Below are 11,216 nucleotides of genomic sequence, written 5' to 3' on the forward strand. Positions count from 1 at the left end.
CACATCCACCGCAGAGATACTGACAATAACAGTCCCTATTATGTATTAGGGTGTTCCATTCCCATCATTGGACGGGAGAGGACAGCAAGGCCAAAGACAGCCAGTGCTGAGCCTGAGGTCCCAGCAAGACGGGAGGCAGGGTGGGGCAGGCACTGAGCAGGATGGGTCGGTTATGACAGCCACAGGGCTCTTTCTATGTGAGTCAATTCATGCAGGCAGGGCAGTAGTCCCTTGGTTTGGAGGAAGGTGAATAGCCTGCTTGCCCTCTGTGTGAAGTGCTTGAGGAACTAGGAGGTGGTGCAGCCCAAGGGAGGGATGTTGGGGGGTCAGAAGGTAGGGGAAGGTGTTTGCCTTTATTCACTGGCAGGGAGGGAGCCACTGAAGTCTTGGAGCATGAACCAGGTGTGATGGGACCTGCGTCAATGAAAGTGTGTGCAAGTTAGACTGACGGAGAGTGTGGAGCCTGGAGGCAGGGAGATGAGGGCAGGGAAGGGGGAAAAGGGGCACTGGGCATTCAGTACGATTCCTCCCATTTCAGAGAAGAGACAGAGGCAGGGAGCAGATGTCATCCAGCTCAATGTCACACAGGCAGTCTCAAGGACAGCCAGCAGATTGTTACATTAAAGACAATTTACGCATTTTAAGTCATAAGAATTTGCTACATTTTTGTTATTAACAGCTTTATTGATATAGATGTGATATATGTCACGTGGCACACAATCCGCCCATTTAAAGGGTACAACTTAATGGCTTTTTGTATAGTCACAGATATGTGGCACAGTCACCTCAGAAAGAAACACTGCCCTTTAGCTATCGTGGCCCTATCTCCCCACACCCTCCAGCCTGAGGCAACCCCAAGTCTACCTTCTGTCTCTATAGATTTCCCTACTCTGCACATTTCGTATGGATGCAATCATATCCTCTGTGGTCTTATGTGACTGGATTCTCTCACTTGGCATGTTTCATGTAAATCCATGTTTAGGTATAAGTCAGTACTTCGTTCCCTTTTATGCCCAAATAATATTCCATTGTATAGTGATACTAGTTTTATTTATCCGTTCATCAGTTGATGGGCCTTTGCCTTGTTTCTACCTTTTGACTATTATAAATAATGCTGCTATAAATATTCATGAGCACATTAACTTTTGTGTGGACAGATGTTTCCATGTCCCTGGGTATATACCAAGGGGTAGAATTGCTGGGTCATGTCATAACTCTATGTTTAATAATTTGAGGAACTGTCAGACTTTTTTTAAAGTGCCTGCACCTCTTTACGTTCCCACCAGCTGCGTATAAGGGTTCAATTTCCCACATCCTCTCCAACACTCGTTATTGTCTGTCTTTTTTATTTTAACCGTCATAATGGGTATGAAGCGGTATCTCTTGTGGATTGGATTTACATCTCCTTAATGATTAATGGTGCTGAACAGCTTTTCACATGCTTATGTGTATATTTGTCTTAAAGAAACGTCTACTCAGATCCTTTGCCCATTTTTAAGTTTGGTTATTTATTTTTATTATTGATTTGAGTTCATTATTTATATATTCTCATACACATTCATTCTCAGATTTATGATTTATAAATATTTCTCCCCACTCTATAAGTTGGCTTTTCACTTTCACTTTCTTTTTTATTGAATTTACTGATGTGACATTGTTTAATAAAATGTTATAGGTTTCAGGTATACAATTCTATCACACATCCCCTGTATATTGTGTTGTGTGTTCACCACCCCTTTTCAACTTTCTTGATAGTGTTCTTTGAAGCACAGATTTTTAATTTTGTGAAGTTCAATTCATCTATTTTTTTTTCTTTTGTTGTTTGTGCTTTTGGTGTCACAGCTAAGAAACCCTTGATTAATCCAACGTCACAAAGAGACAGAAGTCCAACTTCATTCTTTTGCATATACATATATAACCAGCATCATTTGTTGAAAAATTATTTTTTCCTATTAAGTTATCTTGACACCCTTGCTGAAAATCAGTTGACCATAAATGTAAAGGTTTACTTTTGGACTCACAATTCTATTCCATCAATCTATGTAAGTCTAGTCTTATGCCTGGACCACCCTGCCTTGATTACTAAAGTTTTGTAGTAAATTTGAAATCAAGAAGAGTGCGTTCTCTAATTTTGTTCTTAAGATTGTTTTAGCCATTCTGATCCCTTACATTTCTATATGAATTTTAGAAGCAGATGGTCAATTTCTATAAACTCCAGCTGGAACTTTGATAGGGATTATGTTGAATTTATAAATCACTTAGGAGATTATGGCCATCATAATAATATTAAGTCTCCTAATTATGAATATGGGATGTCTTTCTATAACTCATTCCTTTTTTATTGCCAAATAATATTCCATTATATGGATATAGCCCATTTTGTTTATTCATTTAGCCATCTGGGTTGTTTTCATGTTTTAGCTGTTATGAACAGCATTGTTAGAAATGTTTATATACTGTTTTTGCATTCATATATGTTTTTATTTCTCTTGGGTATATACCTAGAATAGAATTGCTGGGTCATGTGGTAACTCCATGTTTGCCATTTTGAGGAATTATCAGACTATTTTCCAAAGTGGCTGCACCATTTTACATTCACCATTTATATCCTCAGCAATGCATGAAAGTTCCAATTTCTCCCTATCCTAACTAACATTTATTATCATCTAATTTAGTCATCCCAGTGGGTGTCAAGTAGTGTCTCAGTGTGGTTTTCATTTGCCTTTCCCCCATGACAATGATGTGGAACATCATTTCATGTGTTTATTGGTTATCTTCACTTACTTCAGGGGCTCCAGGCAATGAAGGGCCCCGGGCAACACAGGGTGGTTGTCTGGCCATGCCTAGCATGAGGCCTGGACATCCAAGCACAATGAGCAATGTCCACCACCTTCCTTGTGCAGTCAGCTGCCCGGGGCACAGGCGGTATGGTATGATGTGCCCACAGCAGATTCCTGTGGACACAGAGTAGCCTGTCATCCCAGCATGGCAGATGGAAAGCTTTTGAAATAGGAAGTGGCTCCTTTTGAGCCCAGGGGTTTGCTCACATGCTTTCAAAGGAATCTGCTATTTTCTTGAGTCGAAGGCAGATGACATAGAACCACACAGATCTTTGAAACCTTGATGAAGAGAAACAAGTGACAAAAAGGTGCCATCCTGGGAGATTCTGGAAAGAGCGATCAATATGTCTGATTTGGGCTTTGTTAGGAGAAGAGGAGAGGGTACTCCATAGGACTGATACTGCCTTCTGACTGTCAGGGGAGCACAGGAAGGAGGCATCTGGATGCCAGTGTGTTCTAGGCCTCCTGCAATGGGGGTGGGGGCCCTGCTAACAAAGAACCAGCTCCCCTGTCCAGCTCCTCTCTCTATGTCACCATTTATAGATGTTATGTAGTATTAATGTTCTCCTTTGGTGCAGATGACCAAGCACTGATGGAGTGTTCTCATGTTAAAAAGGTATAAGTGGGATTTCTGGTCAAGGTGGCAGCATAGGTAAACCTGGTTCAGCTTCTTGCACATCCACATCAAAATTACAACTAAGTTATAGAACAACCTAGATTCACAGCTAGGCTTCACTTGAGCATCTCCAAGCCCAGTACAAGTAGCAGCCATCTCAGATTGCTTTATAGCTCATGCAGGGTGGCTCCAGGCAGAACACAGGTCAGGGCTGACCGTGACCTGCACCACCCAGAAAACCCCAGGGCTAGCACAACCAGTGGACAGCTAAAGACCACGTCAGAGCACCACTACCCTGTCCCTGAACAGCTATGGAGGGTGGAGGTTGGTGGTCAGTGGTTACAGCCAATCTTTGCAGCTGACTAGCCTGGGTAAACCCCTCCCATTGACTTGCCAACAGCAGTTAAGGCTCAACTACAAGAGGAGGGTGTACTCAGCCCACGTGAAGGACGTAACTTGAATACCCAGCTTGGGTGATAGAGGGGGGCTGTGCCCCTGGACCCTACAGGACACTAGCTACATTAGGGAACACTACCCAGACATGGAGTCAAAGCAGCTCTATCTAATACATAGAAATAAACACAGGGAGGCTGCCACAATGAGGAGACAAAGAAACTTGGCCCAAATGAAAGAACAGATCAAAGCTCCAAAAAGAGAACTAAACAAAATAGAGATAAGCAATCTGTCAGAGGCAGAGCTCAAAACACTGGTTATAAGGATGCTCAAGGAACTTAGTGAGGACCTCAACACCATAAAAAAGATCCAGTCAGAAATGAAGGATACACTAATTGAAATAAAGAACAATTTACAGGGAAACAACAACAGAGTGGATAAAGCCAAGAATCAAATCAATGACATGGAACATAAGGAAGCAAAAAATAACCAATCAGAACAACAAGAAGAAAAAAGAATCCAAAAAAATGAGGATAGTGTAAACAGCCTGTGGGACAACTTCCATCATTCCAACATCCACATCATAGGAGTGCCAGAAGGAGAAGAGAAAGAGCAAGATATTGGAAATCTATTGGAAACAATAATGAAAGAAACCTTCCTTAGCTTGGTAAAAGAAATAGACATGCAAGTCCAGGAAGCACAGACTTCCAAACAAGATGAATGCAAAGAGGCTCACTTCAAGACATATAATTAAAATGTCAAAGGTATTTTGCTAAAGATAAAGAGGGAATCTTAAAAGCAGCAAGAGAAAAGCAGTTAGTTACCTACAAGGGAGTTCCCATAAAAGCATCTGTCAGCTGATTTCTTTAAAGTAACTTTTCAGGCTAGAAGGGATTAGCAAGAAATATTCAAAGTCGTGAAAAGCAGGGACCTACAGCCAAGGTTGTTCTTCCCAGCAAAGATATCATTTAGAATCAAAGGGCAGATAAAGAGCTTCCCAGCCAAGAAAAAAACTAAAGGAATTCATCATCACCAAACATTATTATATGAAATGTTAAAGGAACTTACTTAAGAAAAAGAAGATCAAAACTATGAACAATAAAATGGTAATAAACACATATCTATCAACAATTGAATCTAAAAAACAAACTAAGTAAACAAGAACAGCACTGAGTATGAACTGAGTATATTCAATACTCAATTTTTAAGTAAATGAAATATTCAATTCCTTACTACTCTATGATCTTACAATAGCTAACCTTAGCACAACAGGAAATAAAATCCTAGGTATCCACGGTGACAGATGGGTTAGTGAAGGTGGATTTTTTCCTATGATTTCAATGAGAAAATGTAAAGTCGAGGTATTTGATCAGACCTGTAGTTTTCAACACCTGCTACTCACTAGAATCAACTGGGGCGGTTTTTAGACACAGACTGGCTGTACCCGGGCCAAGTAAATAGTAATATTTGGAAGTGAAGCCCAACAGAATCATGGACATGGAGAGCTTCTTTATGGTTGCCAGATGGGAAGGGGTGTGGACAAATAGGTGAAGAGGTGAAGGGATTAAGAAGTACAAATAGGTCTACAGCCATACCACCCCAAACACGCCTGATCTCGTCTGATCTAGGAAGAAGTATAAATAGGTAGTTACAAAATAGTCATGGGGATGTAACATACAGGATAGGAAATGGGGTAGTCAAAGAACTTATTTGAATGACCCATGGACATGAACAATGGTGAGAGGATTGCCTGAGGGAGTGGGGGCTGCCGGGTGAAGGGGGGCAAAGGGGGAAGGATTGGGCCAACTGCAATAGAATGATAAATACAATATAATTTTAAAAAATACTACATAACATCCAAATTAATAGCAACTTGTCAAATCAATTAGATTTGATCTAACAGTATCAAAAAAGTTTGGTTTGGGGGTATCTCATGATAATCTGAAGACGTTTCTTACCCCATTGGATCCAATGCTGTGCACTGATGTTATAAGACATGAACAGCAAGAATTCCTTCTGCACACGCTCCCAGTGCAAAGGTCCACTAAATGAATAGATGGAATAGAAAACGGAAAAGCAAGGTGCGCACATGTGCGCACACACACGTAGCTTTGTAGCACTGTTGATTTTTGAAATTGAAATGAACTTGATCCGTAAAAACAACAGAAACTCAGACTAAAATAACAGCATATCAACATTAAGAAAACAGGTTTTCAATGAAAAGAACACTTTTCCTTCATCCCTGTCCAGCGTTGCTGCTATCTTTGGCATTGCATGGGGAGTCTAAATGTCATAATGGGTAAGAGAGTTGGCTCTGGAATCAGACTTCCTGCGTTCCAATCCTGGCTCTATCACTTATGGGCTGTGTGACCCATGGCAGGTTACTTTACCTCTCTGTACCTCAGTTTCCACACCTATAAAAACATGAGGGTGATAATAGTATCTATCTCATGAAATATTGTAAAATTTAAATATAAAGTACTTAGAATAATGCCAGTCATACAGCAAATATTCAATACTCAATTTTTAAGTAAATGAAATATTCAATTCCTTACTACTCTATGGTCTTACAATAGCTAACCTTAGCACAACAGGAAATAAAATCCTAGGTATCCAGGGTGACAGGTGGGGTAGTGAAGGTGGATTTTTTCCGATGATTTCAATGAGAAAATGTAAAGTCAAGGTATTTGATCAGACCTGTAGTTTTCAACACCTGCTGCTCACTTGAACCAACTGGGGCGGTTTTTAGACACAGACTGGCTGTACCCGGGCCAAGTAAATAGTACTATTTGGAAGTGAAGCTCAAGCTGCCATGTTTTGCAAAAGATCACCAGGTGATTCTAATGTGTAGTCAGGGCTATGATTTGCTGGGCTAGATTCTTGCTACTTGTTATGCGGTGCTCAGCAGCACCGGCCTCACCCAGGAGTGCTAGAGATGCGGAACCTCAGGTCCCGCCTCACCCAAGACCTACTGAATCAGAAGCCGTGTTTTAACAAGATGCCCCGGTGGTTCACATGCACATGGACAGGAGCACAGGAATAGGTGGCTTTCAAGTTTCACTCCTTGCTCTGAAGTCGGTGTCCAATAAGTGCTAAATGAAATAGTGGCACAGTTATCTGATGTCCCAGAAAAGTCCTAGGCAGAAAGGCTTTTGGAATCTGGACCAACAGGGATGCCATCAGAGCCAAAACCTGATTTTCCCCAGGCATGGAAACCTTGACACATGCATACCTGTGCTCATAGGCCAAGGGTAATTAATCAGCAGGGTGCCCCTGGCACTGAAGCTCCTGGTGCCAATGGCAAGGGGCGATGGGAAGCGACATAGATTGATAGAGAGAGAGTGAATGAGATAAGAGAACCTCCTTTTCCTGAGTTCTCAATGAACTTTGGCTTGGACAGAGTCTGGTGCTGCGGATGGCTCAGGTGAGTCATTCACTCAGAGTTGGCAGCCTCCGGTGAGGTGAGCTCACGGTCCCACAGGGATCCTGAGCTCCTGTTCACTGTCTCTTGTCTCCCTCCTGACTCTTTCCCTTCCTTGGCCATTAGCGTACAGCTTCGCACTCCTATCACTCCCAGTTCTTTCTGTCCTCCTGCTTCACCCTCCCAATCCACCAGCTCCTGCCCTGAGTTTCCCAAGCATCTGCTCCATGTGCTGGTGAGTGCGGCACCGTTCTGTGTGGCGAGAGACATCAGGAACCCGGAGATGGCCACCGTACAGAAAAGCATTGATAAATCAAAACTAAGTCAAGCATCAGCATATCCCATTAACTATGCAAATGGGAACTCCCCAGACCGCGCAGTAAGTACAATAAACCAAAGACTAGTCAGCATCCAGGACTTGTCGGCCTGGCTAAAGGGGCCCAGTGGAGAACAAAACCAGGTCCTTGTGCAGGGATTTAGCACGGCACTTGAAACAAATGTGGTGAAATATATATAGAACGTAAAATTGACCGTTTAAACCAGTACCGGTCTGTGGTATTAAACACATTCACACTGAGTGCAACCGCGATTCACCGCCATCCACCCCCAGAAATTTTTTCCACCTTCCCAAACTGAAACTCTATCCCCATTAAACTCTAATTCCCCATTCCTGGAAACCTCTGTTCTCCTTTCTGTCTCTAAGAGTTTGACAACTTTAAGGACCTCAAAAGAGGAATGATACAATACTTGTCCTATTGTGACTGGCTTATTTCACCTAGCATAATGTATTCAAGGTTCATCTCTACGGCAGCTTGTCTGAATTTCTTTTGGATTCTTACCCAACGTCGTGCCACTCTGAGAAACAAAGGATAACCCTATATCTAGACAAGGTCATTCTGTGTTGTGGGGAAGGACGTAGGGAGGCACCCAGGTAGTCTCAGCTTCATCCACAAAGGCAATCAACACAAGCAAAGGGGAACTGGAGCAGGCTTAGAGCCTCCACCTATGAGTGTAATTGGAAAAGACTGGGGCGGGGGGAGTGGGAGGAGTCCATCAATAGGAGAACAGGACCAAAGACCCAGAAGAAGGCATGAAGCTGGTGGGTGTGTACATGTTGGCAGGAAAAATTCCTCTACAGTCGTCTTAGCTTCCTCAGCTTCACCTGCTCATGTGTCCAGTTAGTAGGGTTGCCTCACTGGTTTGCCAGATGTCACCCTTCATTTTGGGCTGTTCTTAGTCTTCTATGAGGCTGTCTTCACTATGTTTGCAGCTGGGTCTGCTGTTGACTTCACTTGACCCAGTCCCTCCTCTCTCTCTTTCCTACCCCCTGTTCACTGGTCCCTGTTCACTGGGCAATCCAAGGCAGGACCCAGGACATAGCTGTGGCCCCCTGACTTTAGGGAGCTTTTAGGAAGGAGCAGAAGTAGGAAGTTTGTCTTTTTTGCTCAGAGCCTCAGAATAAGATGTCAGAGCTGGAAGGAACTTCACAGGTGACATGCCCTTATTTTATTCTGAGCTCACTGAGGCCCAGGAGGGTGAGGTAACTTGCCCGAAGTCACACAGTGGAGCAAAAACAAGAGTTCAGGCGTTCAGCTCTCTGTGGTTCCCCCAGGCCTCAGTTTCTTGTTTAGTTGTGATCACTTCAGCAACAATGAATTCTCCTTCTCTACATCCTTGCCAGCCTTCAGGCCCTCCAATTGACTTCATACCTCTGCCCACGCCTGCAGGGGGTGAGGATTGCAAAACCCATTTCAGAGGCAGCCCCGGAAGCCCCCCACCCATCATTTCCTATCCGTCCCACTCTCTCCAGGTTCCACCTTCCCTCTTACCTCTGGGACCCCTCTTCCTTTTGTTATGATTGCTTACTTTTTCAACCCAAACTGCCATGAGGCCTTGGGCAAACCATCTGCGCAGTAAAATCCCAACTAGAGTAAGAAATGAATGAGCAAAGTGAATGTTGCCATATAAAGCTTGAAATACCTTTTCTATCCACTAAGCCAGCCCAAGCTCCTGCCCCACCCTCCTCTCTACACACCTTTGTTTCCAGGGCCTCCTTGACTCCTCTCTTGTTTCCACGAAATGACTGAAATGCCCCAAAAGGGACAGCTCAAGATTTGTAATTACTACTATATTGATTCAGGCAAGTTCTTCCCTGAGGAATTTTGGATTGATGGGGCAAACGTGTTTGAAAGTTCCAGCACACCTCCTTTAATCTCATTAGTGCAAATTCAACTGACAGGCACTGAAGCAACCCTGGGGGACGGGGGGCCTGGACAGGCAGACACTTACATGGGGCAATTTCCTTCACACCTGGAGATGAGAAATCACGCTTGTCAGCCCCTGCTTTGAAAGACAGGAAGATTGGTGATAAAGCCATGGGGGGAAAGGACACATTCCATTCCTTCCCAGGGCAGGAGGAGCCGCTGATGCTGACGGAAGCAGCTAGGGGTGGAGAGGAGCAGGGAGGGGGAAAAGGAGAGACACAGGAGTCATCTCCATCAGTCCCCACCTCTCACAAGAGAGGACAGGCGGCTGGGGGGTGTGGGGGGCAGTAACAGTCAAAGCAAACCAAGCCACCCTCCTCTTTGTCTCCCACAGCCCCTGTGGAAAGCACTGGCCACATCTGCTGTCCCCATCAGCAGAAACTACTTAGACATCTAAGTCTTTGCCAGTCCTCCGAAGAGTCTAACCAGCATGGTGCTGCGCCTCGTGCCCACACATCTCAATGCCTGTCCAGCAGCAGCTCCCAGAACCTGGCCCTGGAAATGGCACTTCTGGCAGAGAACCATCAAATCTTTGTTTTGTTAAGGAATGACGCCCAAACCAAACAAAATGAAGTGAAAACCCAACAACTGCCCTCACCATGATTTCTTTTTTTAAAGGTAATAAGCAAATAAAGCTCTTACATAGCTCTTAATTGTCTCATTCTGACATGGGCCCAGGGAATAAAGACCTAATAATGCCTTTAGGTAATATAAAACTCCCTTTCCAATTTCGGTTCCTACCACTGTCTCCAATCTGCTTCCCTCCTCTAAAGCATGCCCTTCACCCACCTCCACACACCAGAGTCTTCTCTGTCTTCTCACCTCTGCACCCTCAGAAACGTCCTCTCTGCTAAATCCTGCTTACCCTGGAGCTCCTCTTCTTGCACAGGCAGAGGGCCACCTCACCTCTGTGCCTTTGTGATACAATTACAGTTGTCCCCCTTGTCCACGGGTTTGCTTTCCTCTGCTTCAGTTACCCCCATGCAACTGTGATCTGAAAATATTACATGGAAACTTCGAGAAATAAACAATTCATGAGTTTTAAATTGCACGCCACTCTAAGAAGTGTGATGAAATCCCGCGTTGTCGTTCTCTGTCCTACCCGGGACATGAATCATCCCTTTGTCCGGCGTCTCCACGCTTTAGACTCTCCCCACCCCTTTGTCACTTGGCAGCGAATGGCCAGGTCAACAGTAACCTAATGCCACAGCACAATGCGTGTGCCGTTCCCTCGCTTTATTTCATCACGTTGGCTTTGTAGCAGCTCACAGCCTCAAAAAGGAAAGGTGAGTACAGTACAGTAAGAGATTTTGAGAGAAGGGAGGACAACATTCATCTAAGTTTCATTCCAGTATATTATTATATTGTTCTATTTTAGTTGTTGTTGTCAATCTCCTACTGTCCCTAATTTGTAAATTAAACTTTGACATAGGTATGTATGTATAGGAAAAAGCATAGTCTCTGTTGGGTTTGGTACCATCTGCGGGTTCTGGCATCCATTGGCTGTCTTGGAACACATGTCCTGTGGGTAAGGGAGGGCTACTGTAACCACACTGCATTGTAATTCATTATATTTACACAGCCTCCTCTCCCTCTGCAAACTCTTTGAAGGCAGAGGTGATGCTCACCCACCCTCTTGGTCCTAAGCATCCTGCAGAAAGTCCCCTCCCCAGCAGGGGTGA

At 44.0% G+C, this 11,216-nt stretch overlaps 1 long non-coding RNA gene across 2 annotated transcripts; it reads right to left on the reverse strand.

Annotated features, from left to right (window-relative positions):
- Positions 1 to 729: 729 nt before the first annotated feature.
- Positions 730 to 10,610, reverse strand: LOC123479432 (uncharacterized). 2 transcript variants are annotated; one of them, XR_006655047.2, is made up of 4 exons: positions 10,400 to 10,610; positions 9,560 to 9,610; positions 9,100 to 9,195; positions 730 to 8,991 (listed from the first exon to the last, which is right to left on the reverse strand). It is a non-coding gene; the product is annotated as an uncharacterized lncRNA (long non-coding RNA). The 2 variants fall into 2 exon arrangements; XR_008427424.1 differs by having other exon boundaries at positions 10,357 to 10,610.
- Positions 10,611 to 11,216: the final 606 nt, after the last annotated feature.

This window comes from Desmodus rotundus, chromosome 7, assembly GCF_022682495.2.
Source record: "Desmodus rotundus isolate HL8 chromosome 7, HLdesRot8A.1, whole genome shotgun sequence".
NCBI classification, from domain to species: Eukaryota; Metazoa; Chordata; class Mammalia; order Chiroptera; family Phyllostomidae; genus Desmodus; species Desmodus rotundus.